General features: G+C 47.0%; 1 pseudogene; it reads left to right on the forward strand.

The window, feature by feature from the left end:
* The first annotated feature begins 1,341 nt into the window (after positions 1-1,341).
* LOC141021441 (uncharacterized) lies at positions 1,342-5,284 on the forward strand (annotated as a pseudogene).
* Positions 5,285-12,826: the final 7,542 nt, after the last annotated feature.

The following is a 12,826-nucleotide window of genomic DNA, read 5'->3' on the forward strand; positions in this document are numbered from 1 at the left end:
CTCAGGGGTGTGCCCCCCCTCACGGACGGCACCGCCGCCAGCACCTCACTAGTAGAAAACAGGGCTTTGGTTGGGGCATGGCCAGCCCATTAGTCCCGGTTCGGCCACGAACCGGGACCCATGGGGGGCATACGTCCCGGTTCGTGCGCCCACGCGGCCGGCCGGGCCTCGGGAGGCATTTGTCCGAGTTCGTGTGGACCCATTTGTCGCAGTTCTAGGCACGAACCGGGACCAAAGGCCCTCGCTCCTGGCCCACAGCCATTGGTCCCTGTTCGTGCCTAGAACCGGGACAGAAGGTGGGCCTTTAGTCCTGGTTTCATGCACGAACCGGGACCAATGAGTTGCCTATATATACCCCATCGCCGCAGCAGAGCACTCCACAGTGCTCTGTTTTTTCTGGCCGGCAAGGGGAGAGCTTTGTGGTGCTCTAGCTCACCTCCTATGCACATGAGGTGTTCGATGAAATGCCCGAGCCACACTAGTTAAGCTTTCTCCTCTCGAAGCTCGACCTCCAAGCTCCATTTTCCCCGAGATTTGTCTAGGTTTAGCGGTCCGTCACGTCCCGTCCCCGTCTTCACCGTCGTCGATCGCCCGCGCCGATCTCGTCGCCGGCACCACCGTGGTGAGCCTCTTGTTCTTATCTTCTTTCTGAAAGAAAAGAATTCTTACTTTAGATAGATACTTGTCTAATTTTCTTACTTTTATTATTGCTTGTTATTATATAGTGCGATGGTTTTGGTATCCGCTCCCGTCGGCCCTCGTCCTGTCTATGATTCGGATGTGGTATATATTATCTTTTTATAACTATTTGATTCATTTATTGTTTATGACAAATATACCGACCAACGTGACATAGATTTTATTTATCTAGGAGGTGGTTGAACCGGAAATTCTAACTGACCCTATTGTCGAGAGGTTAAATTTAGTTGAAGAAGAAAACAATTACTTGAAGGAAAAAAATTGAGGAGGAGAAGATGATATTGGAGTTGCATGTTGCGGATGTCGTGGATGATCACAAGATCAAGATGGACGCAATGCGTTTGAAGATTAGAAAGATTAGAAAATATGCCATTCATACCGAGGCTTGGTATCATTATGTTGTTGGATCAATTGTTACCTTGGTTGCGATTATGATCGCATTTGTTGTTGTATTGAATTTTTTTACATAGTTTCAATGTATGGTTTAGTTAGATGCTCTGGAGAGCTATATGTTGTTCAATGAGAACTATGTATGTACTTTGGTTTTAATGTGATGATGAACTTCTATTAATTTGGTCACTTATCTATCCATGATGTTCTGTAATGGTTTTTGACACACTTAATTATATATAGTGCACGTAGATGAACCGGCAATGGCTGTATGGTGACAGACACACCTCCGAGTACGTTAAGGGCGTGCATAATTTTCTCGAAGTGGCTGAGGCAAACAAGAAGAATGGTTTTATGTGCTGTCCATGCCCTGGATGTGGGAATACGAAGTCTTACTCTGACCGAAAAATCCTTCACACCCACCTGCTTTATAATGGTTTCATGCCACACTATAATGTTTGGACCAAGCACGGAGAAATAGGGGTTATGATGGAAGACAGCGAAGAAGAAGAGGACGATGAAAACTATGTGCCCCCGGAATACGGTGATGCTGCAACGGGGGAAGCTGCTGAAGATCAAGAGGAACCGGACGTTATTGTGCCCGATGATGATCTCCGCCGGGTCATTGTTGATGCAAGGAGTCAGTGCGAAAGTGAAAAGGAGAAGCTGAAGTTCGATCGTATGTTAGAGGATCACAAAAAAGGGTTGTAACCCAATTGCGAAGATGGCAACACAAAGCTCGGTACCGTACTGGAATTGCTGCAGTGGAAGGCAGAGAATGTTTTGCCTGACAAAGGTTTTGAGAAGCTACTGAAAAAATTGAAGAAGAAGCTTCCAAAGGATAACGAATTGCCCGATAGTACGTACGCAGCAAAGAAGGTCGTATGCCCTCTAGGATTGGAGGTGCAGAAGATACATGCATGCCCTAATGACTGCATCCTCTACCGCGGTGCGTACGAGGATTTGAACGCATGCCCGGTATGCGGTGCATTGCGGTATAAGATCAGACGAGATGACCCTGGTGATGTTGACGGTGATCCCCCCAGGAAGAGGGTTCCTGCGAAGGTGATGTGGTATGCTCCTATAATACCACAGTTGAAACGTCTGTTCAGAAACGAAGAGCATGCCATGTTGATGCGATGGCACAAAGAGGACCGTAAGAAAGACGGGAAGTTGAGAGCACCCGCTGACGGGTCGCTGTGGAGAAAAATCGAGAGAAAGTACCGGGCTGAGTTTGCAGGTGACCCAAGGAATGTATGGTTTGGTTTAAGCGCGGATGGCATTAATCCTTTCGAGGAGCAGAGCAGCAATCACAGCACCTGGCCCATGACTCTATGTATGTATAACCTTCCTCCTTGGATGTGCATGAAGCGGAAGTTCATTATGATGCCAGTTCTCATCCAAGGCCCTAAGCAACCCGGCAACGACATTGATGTGTACCTAAGACCATTAGTTGAAGAATTTTTACAGCTGTGGATTGGAAAAGGTGTACGTGTGTGGGATGAACACAAACAGGAGGAATTTGACCTGCATGCATTGCTGTTTGTAACCATCAACGATTGGCCCACTCTCAGTAACCTTTCAGGACAGACAAACAAGGGATACCACACACGCACTATTTAGCTGACACCGGAAGTATATACCTGGACAAATGCAGGAAGAATGTGTACTTGGGCCATCATTGATTTCTTCCGACCAACCATCAATGTCGAAAGAAAGGCAAGCATTTCAAAGGCGAGGCAGATCATCGGACGAAGCCCGCCATGCGTACCGGTGATCACGTACTTGCTATGGTCAATGATTTACACGTAATCTTTGGAAAGGGTCCCGGCGGACTATCTGTTCCGAATGACGCTGAGGGACGCGCACCCATGTGGAAGAAGAAATCTATATTTTGGGACCTGCCCTACTGGAAAGACCTAGAGGTCCGCTCTTCAATCGACGTAATGCACGTGACGAAGAACCTTTGCGTGAACCTGGTAGGCTTCTTGGGCGTGTATGGGAAGACAAAAGATACACCGGAGGCACGGGAGGACCTGCAACGTTTGCATGAAAAAGACGGCATGCCTCCAAAGCAGTATGAAGGTCCTGCCAGCTACGCTCTTACCAAAGAAGAGAAGGAAATCTTCTTTGAATGCCTGCTCAGTATGAAGGTCCCGTCTGGCTTTTCGTCGAATATAAAGGGAATAATAAGGGCCAGTTCTTTTGGGCGGCTTAAAAAATAAGCCACCTTTCCCAGCTTAAAAAATAAGCCGCTCCCAAAATTAGTTGAGACTTCTAAATTAGTTATTTCATAACTAGTTTAGAAGCCCGAATGAATAAGAGAGGCGGCTTATGGGAAAAGGTGAGGAGGAGGCGGCTTATTTTTTAAGCTGCCAAAAGAACTAGCCCTAAATATGCCAGAGAAAAAGTTCCAGAACCTGAAGTCTCATGACTGCCACGTGATTATGACACAACTGCTTCCGGTTGTATTGAGGGGGCTTCTACCGAAAAACGTCCGATTAGCCATTGTGAAGCTATATGCATTCCTCAATACAATCTCTCAGAAGGTGATCGATCCAGAAATCATACCAAGGCTAAGGAGTGATTTGGTGCGATGTCTTGTCAGTTTCGAGCTGGTGTTCCCACCATCCTTCTTCAATATCATGACGCACGTCCTAGTTCATCTAGTCGACGAGATTGTCATTCTGGGCCCCGTATTTCTATACAATATGTTCCCCTTTGAGAGGTTCATGGGAGTCCTAAAGAAATATGTCCGTAACCGCGCTAGGCCAGAAGGAAGCATCTCCATGGGCCATCAAACAGAGGATGTCATTAGATTTTGTGTTGACTTCATTCCTGGCCTTAATAAGATTGGTCTCCCAAAATCGCGGTATGAGGGGAGACTGACTGGAAAAGGCACGCTTGGAGGGGACTCAATAATATGCAGGGACGGGCATTCTTGGTCTCAAGCACACTACACAGTTCTACAGAACTCTACCTTGGTGACCCCGTATGTCGATGAACACAAGAACAATTTGCGCTCCAAACACCCGAAGCAGTGTGACGACTGGATTACATGTGAACACATCAGGACTTTCGACAGTTGGTTGGAAACACGTCTCAGAGGTGACAGCACTGTTTGTGATGAGCTATACTCGTTGTCCAGGGGACCATCTTCGACTGTATTGACTTACAAAGGCTACGAGATAAATGGGAATAAATTTTACACGATCGCCCAAGATCAAAAGAGCACCAACCAAAACAGCGGTGTCCGCTTTGATGCAGTAACCAAGAGGGGAAAGGACACATATTATGGTTACATAGTGGACATATGGGAACTTAACCACGGACATGATTTTAAGGTCCCTTTGTTTAAGTGCAAATGGGTCAATCTGTCAGGAGGCGGGGTACAGGTAGACCCACAGTACGGAATGACAACAGTGGATCTGAACAATCTTGGGTACACAGACGAACTGTTCGTCCTAGCCAATGATGTGGCGCAGGTTTTCTATGTGAAGGACATGTCTACCAAACTGAGAAAAAGAAAAGATAAGGAAGCGAACACATCATACGATGAGCCAAAGCGCCACATAGTTCTTTCAGGAAAACGAGATCGTGGGAGTGGAGGGCAAGACAGACATGTCCGAAGATTATGAAAAGTTTCATGAAATTCCTCCCTTCAAAGTCAAGGCTGACCCAAGCACCCTGTTAAACGATGAAGATTATCCATGGTTATGGCGCAATAAGCAAATGACAGAAGCGATGAAAAAGTGAAGACTTTCTCTCCACGACAATTATGATGATGCCTTCGATCTAGAATATCCATGTAACAGACGAGTTTCCGTATGAAACCCTGATACTTGAATGAGACTGTCCGTTTTGTACACGAAGTGCATCCAGTTTTTGCTGTAACCCTCTCAACTTTTTAGCACATGCTATTTGGGTGAAATGATGATACCATGCCAACTTTCAACCTTTTCGGAGTTCATTTGTAGTGCTTTTCAATTTCAGGGTCATTTAGCTCAAAGAATGAACTAATTAAAAAAGAAATGAACTAATAGCAAAAAAATGAACTAATAGCTAAATGAATCAATTAAAATATTATGTTATGATCAACTAAAACAAAACTATAATATTCTTCAATAGCAAAAAGAAAATCAACAATTTTTTTATAAAATTCTAATAGCAAAAGGAATCAACTAAAAAGCTTTTATAAACCTCTAGTATTTTTTAAACTAAAATTATATAAAATCTATGCAACTAAAATTATCAAAGTATTTTCTGTTCAAACCATGAAAAGCAAAAAAAATTATCATAAATAATTTTTTGTTAGAAACTTTAATAGCAAAAGGAATTTTCATAAAGAATTTTTTGATAGAAACTAAAATAACAAAATCTGTTTTTTGAATATAATTATAAAACGCAGTAATATTAAATAGCAGGAAAAAGAATCACTAAAAATATATTTTTATAGTGAAGTTATTCACAAACTAGTGATTCACACAAATTTCAAAGAATTCAAATTTGGAAACTAATGGCACTAACAGAAAGTTTATAATTATTCTGACCTAAAAGCAAAAAGAATTAAAAAATAAAGCAAAAAACATAAGAAAATAAATAATTCAGAAAACAAAACAAAAATACTGGAAAAGAATAAAAAAATGCCGCCAATTGGGCCACACGGCTTGCATACGACTAGAAACCCATCTATAAATGGGCCAGGATGCAGGCCCGCAGGCCCAATAGGCCCAACATGGCAGTGACAGGGGTAGGCAAGTACTGCCTGCATACTAGAGAGGAGCTCAGCACCTGAGCTGCAACGCAGCTTATAAACAGGTGATGAGCTCTCTCAGCTAGCGAGGTGGGACTAAACTCCCACCACACCACCGCTGTACCACCCTTTCGTCCCGGTTGGTGGCACCAACATGGACCAATGCCCACCTTTGGTCCCGGTTGGTGGGACGAACCAGTACGAATGCCACCTTTGGTCCCGGTTCATGCCACCAACCGGGACCAAAGGTCTCTGCTGAAAAGAGACCTTTGGTCCCGGTTGGTGGCACGAACCGGGACCAAAGGGGGGCATTGGTACCGGTTCGTGCCACGAACCGGGACCAAAGCTCTGGCTATATATACATCACTTGTCAATTTTTCATTCAGTTCCTTCCCCGACGACGCCGACGACATCGACGCCGCCAGGCTGCCCCGACGCCGTCCGCCGCCCCTGCCGTTGCCCATGCCTCGTCCTCGCCGTCGCCGACGTCGTCCCCGACCCCGCACGCCTCAGCCCCGGCCCACCCCTGCCCTGCCCCCGAGCGCGCCGGTCGGCCGCGTCCCTGCCCCAGCCAGCCCCCTCTGTCGCCATCGCCGTGCCCTCGCCGCCCCTGCCGTCGCCGTGCCATCGCCGCCCCCGCCGTCGCCGTGGCCGTGCGCCCCCGCTGTGAGCCGCCGCACTTGTCAAATTTTTATGCGATTTTTTTGTGATGATATTTTTTGTTCATATATATAATGTATATATGTATGTGGATATATGTATGTGTGGATGTGGCTATGTATGTATGGATATAATGTTCATAGCAATTTATTGTTCATATATGTATTAATTTTTTATTTAGGTTGTTAATTAGTAGATATTAATTTTGTTCATATATGTATGGATGCATGTGGCTATGTATGTATGTGTGGATATAAGAAGAGGACGAAGGAGGAGAAGAAGGAGAAGAAGAGGAGAGGAAGAAGAGGAGAAATAAATAAGAAGAGAAAAAAAGAAGAAAAAAAGAGGAGAAGAAGAAAAGAATAGGGAAGAAGAAGAAAAAAAGAAAGAATAATATTATTCTATTTTTTCTTCTTCTCCTCTTTTTTTTCTTCTTTTTTTTCTTCGACCTTCTCCTCTGTTCCTTTCTTCTTCTCCTCTTTTATTTCTTCTTCTTCCTCTTCTTATTTTTTATCGGGTATGTCGTTGTCGATATACCCCCTCCCCGATAACTTCGACATGAGGGGGGGGTCGATATACCCCTCCCCGATAACTTTGACATGAGGGGGGAGGGGGTCGCCGAGGGTTCGAGGGGGCGAGGGTCGGGAACTAGCTAGGGTAGAGGGTCGAGGGTCGCCGAGGGTTCGAGGGTCGAGGGGTCGAGGGTCGCCGAGGGTTCGAGGGACGAGGGGTCGAGGGTCGAGGATTCGAGGGTCGTCGAGGGGCCGAGCGTTCGAGGGTCGTCGAGGGGCCGAGTGTTCGAGGGTCGAGGGTCGTCGAGGGGCCGAGGGTCGAGGATCGCCGATGGGTCGAGAGGTTGCCTAGTGTCAAAGTATTGAAGAAATCCATGCCTTCATCATTAGCCAGAAGTAACCGGGGCATGTTGGTACGAAGTTCTGCAAAGTTGTTTTGGAACGGAGTCCCGGATAGGATAATCCGCCTTTTGGTACGAATTTCATCAAAGGCCTTCCAAATAGCGATATTCGGAAGGCTCTTGCTGAACTTTGTACCAAAAATCGAATTATCCTATCTGGGACTCCGTTCCAAAATAACTTTGGAGAGCTTCGTACCATCATGCGCCTATTACTTTCGCCTAATGATGAAGACATGGTTTTGTTGAATCCTTTGACACTAGACCAACGTGACATGGGGGGCACTATCGAGGCCACCCAAATTTACCAAGTTAAAAGAGCGCTGCTGAACCCAAAACCTGGAAGCGCTGCCGAGGCCACCCAAATTTACCAAGTTAAAAGAGCGTTGTTGTCGAGGCCACCGCAAACCCTAGAAGCGTTGTCGAGGCCACCCCAAAACCTAGAAGCGTGTCGAGGCCACTAATATGATTCCTTGTTGTGATTAGCTAGCTAGGTCTATGTTTGCCACTATATAATATATCCATCTGTCATATATGTTTTGTATAATAATTGCCATGTTGTAATATTTGCAGAAACTATGGAGCACCGAGACTTGGAAGCACAACAGATGTTGGGGGACATAATCGCAGCCGGAGGTGATGTCTTGTCGTATCTCAACGACACCGATGGTCTGCAAGGAGAGGGTGAAGCAGGCTACGGTGATCGAACAATGGAGGAGGAAGGACATGATTATGATGGCTCCGGTGATCGAATGCAGGTGGAAGAAGGACACCGTGATGACGGCTCCGGTGACCGAACGGAGTCCGGCCAGGTATATATATTAATTAAGCCTGTGCTGACTATAGCTAATTGATGCATTAATTGTTTTGGTATGTACACATATTAACTCTCTTCTTTCTTCTTTTCTAGCCCTCCAGATCGAGCCAAACTTCGCTAACGAGACGAGGCACGAAGAAAAAGTTGCGCCAGGATGAAAGATTCACGATCACAGAAATCGCGCGCGATGGCCAACCGATTGCACCCCTCCGGACCAAGGAAGCATTTTCTGCTCAGTGCAGGGTTCTTGTTAGGGACATGATCCCGATCAGCATCCACCAATGGTATAAGCCTAAGAACAAAGACCCCGAGGTGTCTTATGTCGACGATAGGTAGAAAGCTGATCTTTGGACCGCGCTGAAGGCAAATTTCACCCTACCGCCAGAGGAGGATCCGGAGAAGCCAGTTAAAGAGCCATTGATCAAGGCTCATGCTCTTAAGAAGATGGCAGATCTATTCAGGAGGTGGAAGAATGAGCTAAAAACAACGTATGCCAACAACAACAAGACTCCAGAATTTACCGGCCGATTTGAGAAGATCAGAGATCACCGGGACGCATTTGTCGCCCACAAGAAATTGGAGAAGAGTACGAAGATGTCAGCGACAAACAAGAAAAATGCTGTAAAGTAGAAGCATTACCATCGCACGGGGTCAGGTGGCTACCTCAAAGCCCGTCCGTTGTGGGACAAGGCTGAGAATGACCTGATTGATAAAGGGGTTGAACCAGAGATATTGCACTGGACAGACCGTTCAAGGACTTGGTTCTTCGGGGTTGGGGGATCGTTGGACCCTGAAACAGGGAAGTGCGTTTAGACGAATGAGCAACTGCGAACACCCGTCACGAAGCTTCAGGAGTATATCGAGAAAGCGCAGCAAGGGACGTTCGTTCCCGATAGAGAGAACGACGAGCTCACAATGGCCCTCGGGAATCCTGAGCACCCTGGACGGACACGAGGCACGCCAGGCTCCGTTTCATGGAAGGCTGGGTTTCCTGACGCAGGCGATTACAAACGTCGGGAGAGGAAGAAGAAAGTGGAGGAGACCCAACTGCAGGCGCTGCACGCAAGGGTACAAGCGCTAGAGGAATGAGAAGCAGTTTGCAGCAAGCGACCTGCCGAAGCTACCCCGCCATCTCAGCGGAGAAGCAGTGTGGCTTCCACCGAGCTGCTTCAGGAGCTTGTCTTCACGGCTCCTGCTAGCTACCCCGTGGATGCTATCACGGAGTCTCAAGATTGCCACCTTATGGCACAATGGGGGCACCTCAAAGTCAAGGCATCTGTTGGCTCTGTTCGACCTCCTGAACCCGGCACAACTTTTCACTGCCGTCCAATTTCAGAAGGATATTCTAGGGTGACCGTGAACGAAATAACAGCGGGATTTGAGTACCTCGAGCTTGACCACCCTACCGGTGAAGGGGAGACTCGGCTGGGTTCTGCTCTGAAGACTCCATGCCTATGGAGGAAGGAGCTCATCAACCTTCCGAACTGGACGCCTCCGCCTCCTCCTCCTCCTCCAGCGAGTCAGGGCACTCCGCCTCCTCCGCCGGCGAGTGATCAGGGCACTCCGCCTCCTTATCCGGCGCGTGGCAGCACTCCGCCTCATTCTCCGCCTGCGCCGGTGAGCCCGAGCAGCTAGCCTCACCCTCCTCCGTCTCGTCAGCAAGGGCATAAGAGAACCGATGCTGCTCTGGCTGCTTCGGCGCGTCGTAGTCCTTCTCATCCGCCTCGTAAGCAAGGAAAGAAGACAGCCGCAGCCGCTCCGTCTGCTTCGGCGTCTAGCGGTACAGCCAGAGGCGGGAGGCAATACAGATTCGGTCCATCTCTCAAGCCTCTAGAGAAGTTACGATACGAGAGGACCGTGGAGGAAAACACGAAGATTGTGGAAGCCGAAGTGAGGGACTTCTTTGAAGGGGTGAAGCAAAGAAATATCCACCTCCGGAGGAGAAGATAGATCCGGTGAAAGCGAAGCGCACTATCGATGCCCTGAAGCGACCACCACCTTCTCCGCCGCAATCCAACTATGATCGCATTATTGAAATGACATATAAGGAAGCGTCACGGCCGGGAAGTACTTGCAGTGATCGAAGGTTAGCAGAACAAAGAAGTGGGAAAAAATTCCCCAGCTCGGCGAACAAGCGAACCAATCGTGCCCCCCGCTCAGTGTCTAGCGATCATCCGGAGATTTTGCCCGGTACCAATCTTGGAGATTACCTGCCCGACGATGTACATTATGATACAATGGAGGTGGACGAACACAAATACCATTACGGGAAGCCTCTCGTAAAATATGAAAGATCTCTAACAACGATGATGCGAAGATTCCATGATTGGTACATGAAAACTTGCAGAGAGTCTGGGTGGAAGGATACTTTGGCGCTGAGAGTTAAAGAGGAGCATGACCTCGTTGGAATTGAACTGTTGACTCTTCCATTTGAGGAGTTCTTCCAGTTTTTCAATCAAAAGGCCCTCGATAAATTAATGGTCACTTGCTATTGTCTGTAAGTACTACTTCTGTCATTAAGTCTCTATATATAGCTCAGCTCTTTCATTGCATGTATATATAATTATCCTCACTATATTATGCAGATTGAAGATCGTCGAATTGAAGAAAAGACAAATCGGTGATATTGGGTTCATTAACACAAATCTCATAGATGCATATACGATTAAATTTCATGCCAAAGATACCGAGGCCAACTTGCTACGATCGTTGGTAATAAATCAAAACAAAGATATAATACTCTTCCCTTACAACTTCAAGTGAGTGCTACTGTCTTGTGCATATTCGGTTTCCCTTATTAGTCGAGGTTATAGTATAATGTAATTGATGAGTTATGCATGCGTGCGCAGCTTCCACTATATTCTCGTAGAGATTAAGCTTGAGCAGGGACTAGTAGCCGTCTTAGACTCGAGACGAAAAGATCCCCAGGAGTATGCGGACATGACTGAAATGCACGAGAAGTAAGTTAAATCGATCATTATCTCACCATATCGGCAACTTTGTTCATTTCCTGATATCAAGTAATTGTTTTCTTTGTCTGGCAGGGTTTGGAAAAAGTTCACCGCAAAAGCTCCGGGACTGCCGGGGAAGCTGCGATTTACACACCCAAAAGTAAGTACTACTAGCTAGTTCCACGCATCTCCTAGTGATTCAAGCGCTAGTTTCATCAATACCATTTAGCATGCATGCTTATCAGTTTGATTGACCTCTATTTCTTGTAAAGTGGTTGTGGCAGGAAGCCGGGAATTATTACTGTGGATACTACATTTGCGAGTCCATCCGCCACACGACCTGTGAGCGGGGCTACTCTAAAAAACAATATGAAGTGCGTAAGCAATAATATTCACAATTTTATTTTATTACCATCATTTGTGTTGAGTTTCATTCATTCATATATATGTATTGACCCTCTTCTTCAAATTAGATGTTTCAGATGCGGGATGAACTCCTAGCACAAGATCGCATGCGAGCAATTCAAGAGGAATTGGCAGGATTCTTTCTTGACCACGTGATCAATAAAGACGGAGAATACCATGTGGAACCTGAGTTCATATATAATTAGGGGATTATATTGTAAGAGATCTTACATTGTATATAGGTAGCCAGTAGCGTCGGATAGATATACGAAAACTTGTTGTTCGACCAATCTCTCGGAGAAGGAGAGGTCGATATCACTTCTCTCTGTATGCATATGTTCATGATGATTTTCTGTACTTAATGGTTTCCTTCAATTGCTTACTAGCTAGCGTGTCGAGTCCTCTCTATACGTATAGTACGTAGCGTCGACCCAGAACCGAGATAAGAGATGACACTTCTCGCTATTAATTAGCTAGCTAACACAATATATGAAACACCTAAATTAACCCTACAAAACCCCCCAACCCCACCTTTCAAAAAAAGCAAAAACCCTAGCCCCTGAATTGCTGACGTGTGGTAGCTTATTGGTCCCGGTTGGTGCTACCAACTGGGACAAAAGGCCCCCCCTGTGAGGGCAAGCCGTAGCAGCCACGTGGAGCTCCATCTGTCACGGTTGGTATAAGAACCGAGACTAAAGGTATAGGGCTTTAGTACCGACCCTTTAGTACCGGTTCCCGAACCGGGACAAATGGGCCTTATGAACCGGGACAAATGGCCCTTTTTCTACTAGTGCCTGGAGGGGGAAACGGACTCGTCGGATCTATACGGAGGGGAAGTTGCTGTGGGTTTGGCCTAGATGTTGCTCCCAGGTGTCCCTCTGGGCTGACCTAACACAACCGGGTGGAGAGATCCACTGGTCAAAGCCCGTCCATGGGAAGTCAAAGGGCTAGATTTCGTGGTCAACCGCTCCAGGGTTAGGCGGGACGGGGGCCCTGGGGGTAGCAATGCCACCGGAGCATCGCACCGGCCCCTCATACATGGGGGGTGGTGTTGTGGTATGTCTGAAGAGGCGTCACGCGTCTCCGGGGTGTGGCCCCACTCACGGACGGTGCCGCCGCCGACACCTAGAGGGGGGGAACGGACGCGTCGGGTCTACACGGAGGGGATGTAGCTGTAGGTTTGGCCCGGATGTTGTTCCCAGGTGTCCCTCTGGGATGACCTAACATAACCGGGTGGAGAG

Source organism: Aegilops tauschii, chromosome 4 (assembly GCF_002575655.3).
Source record: "Aegilops tauschii subsp. strangulata cultivar AL8/78 chromosome 4, Aet v6.0, whole genome shotgun sequence".
NCBI lineage: Eukaryota > Viridiplantae > Streptophyta > Magnoliopsida > Poales > Poaceae > Aegilops > Aegilops tauschii.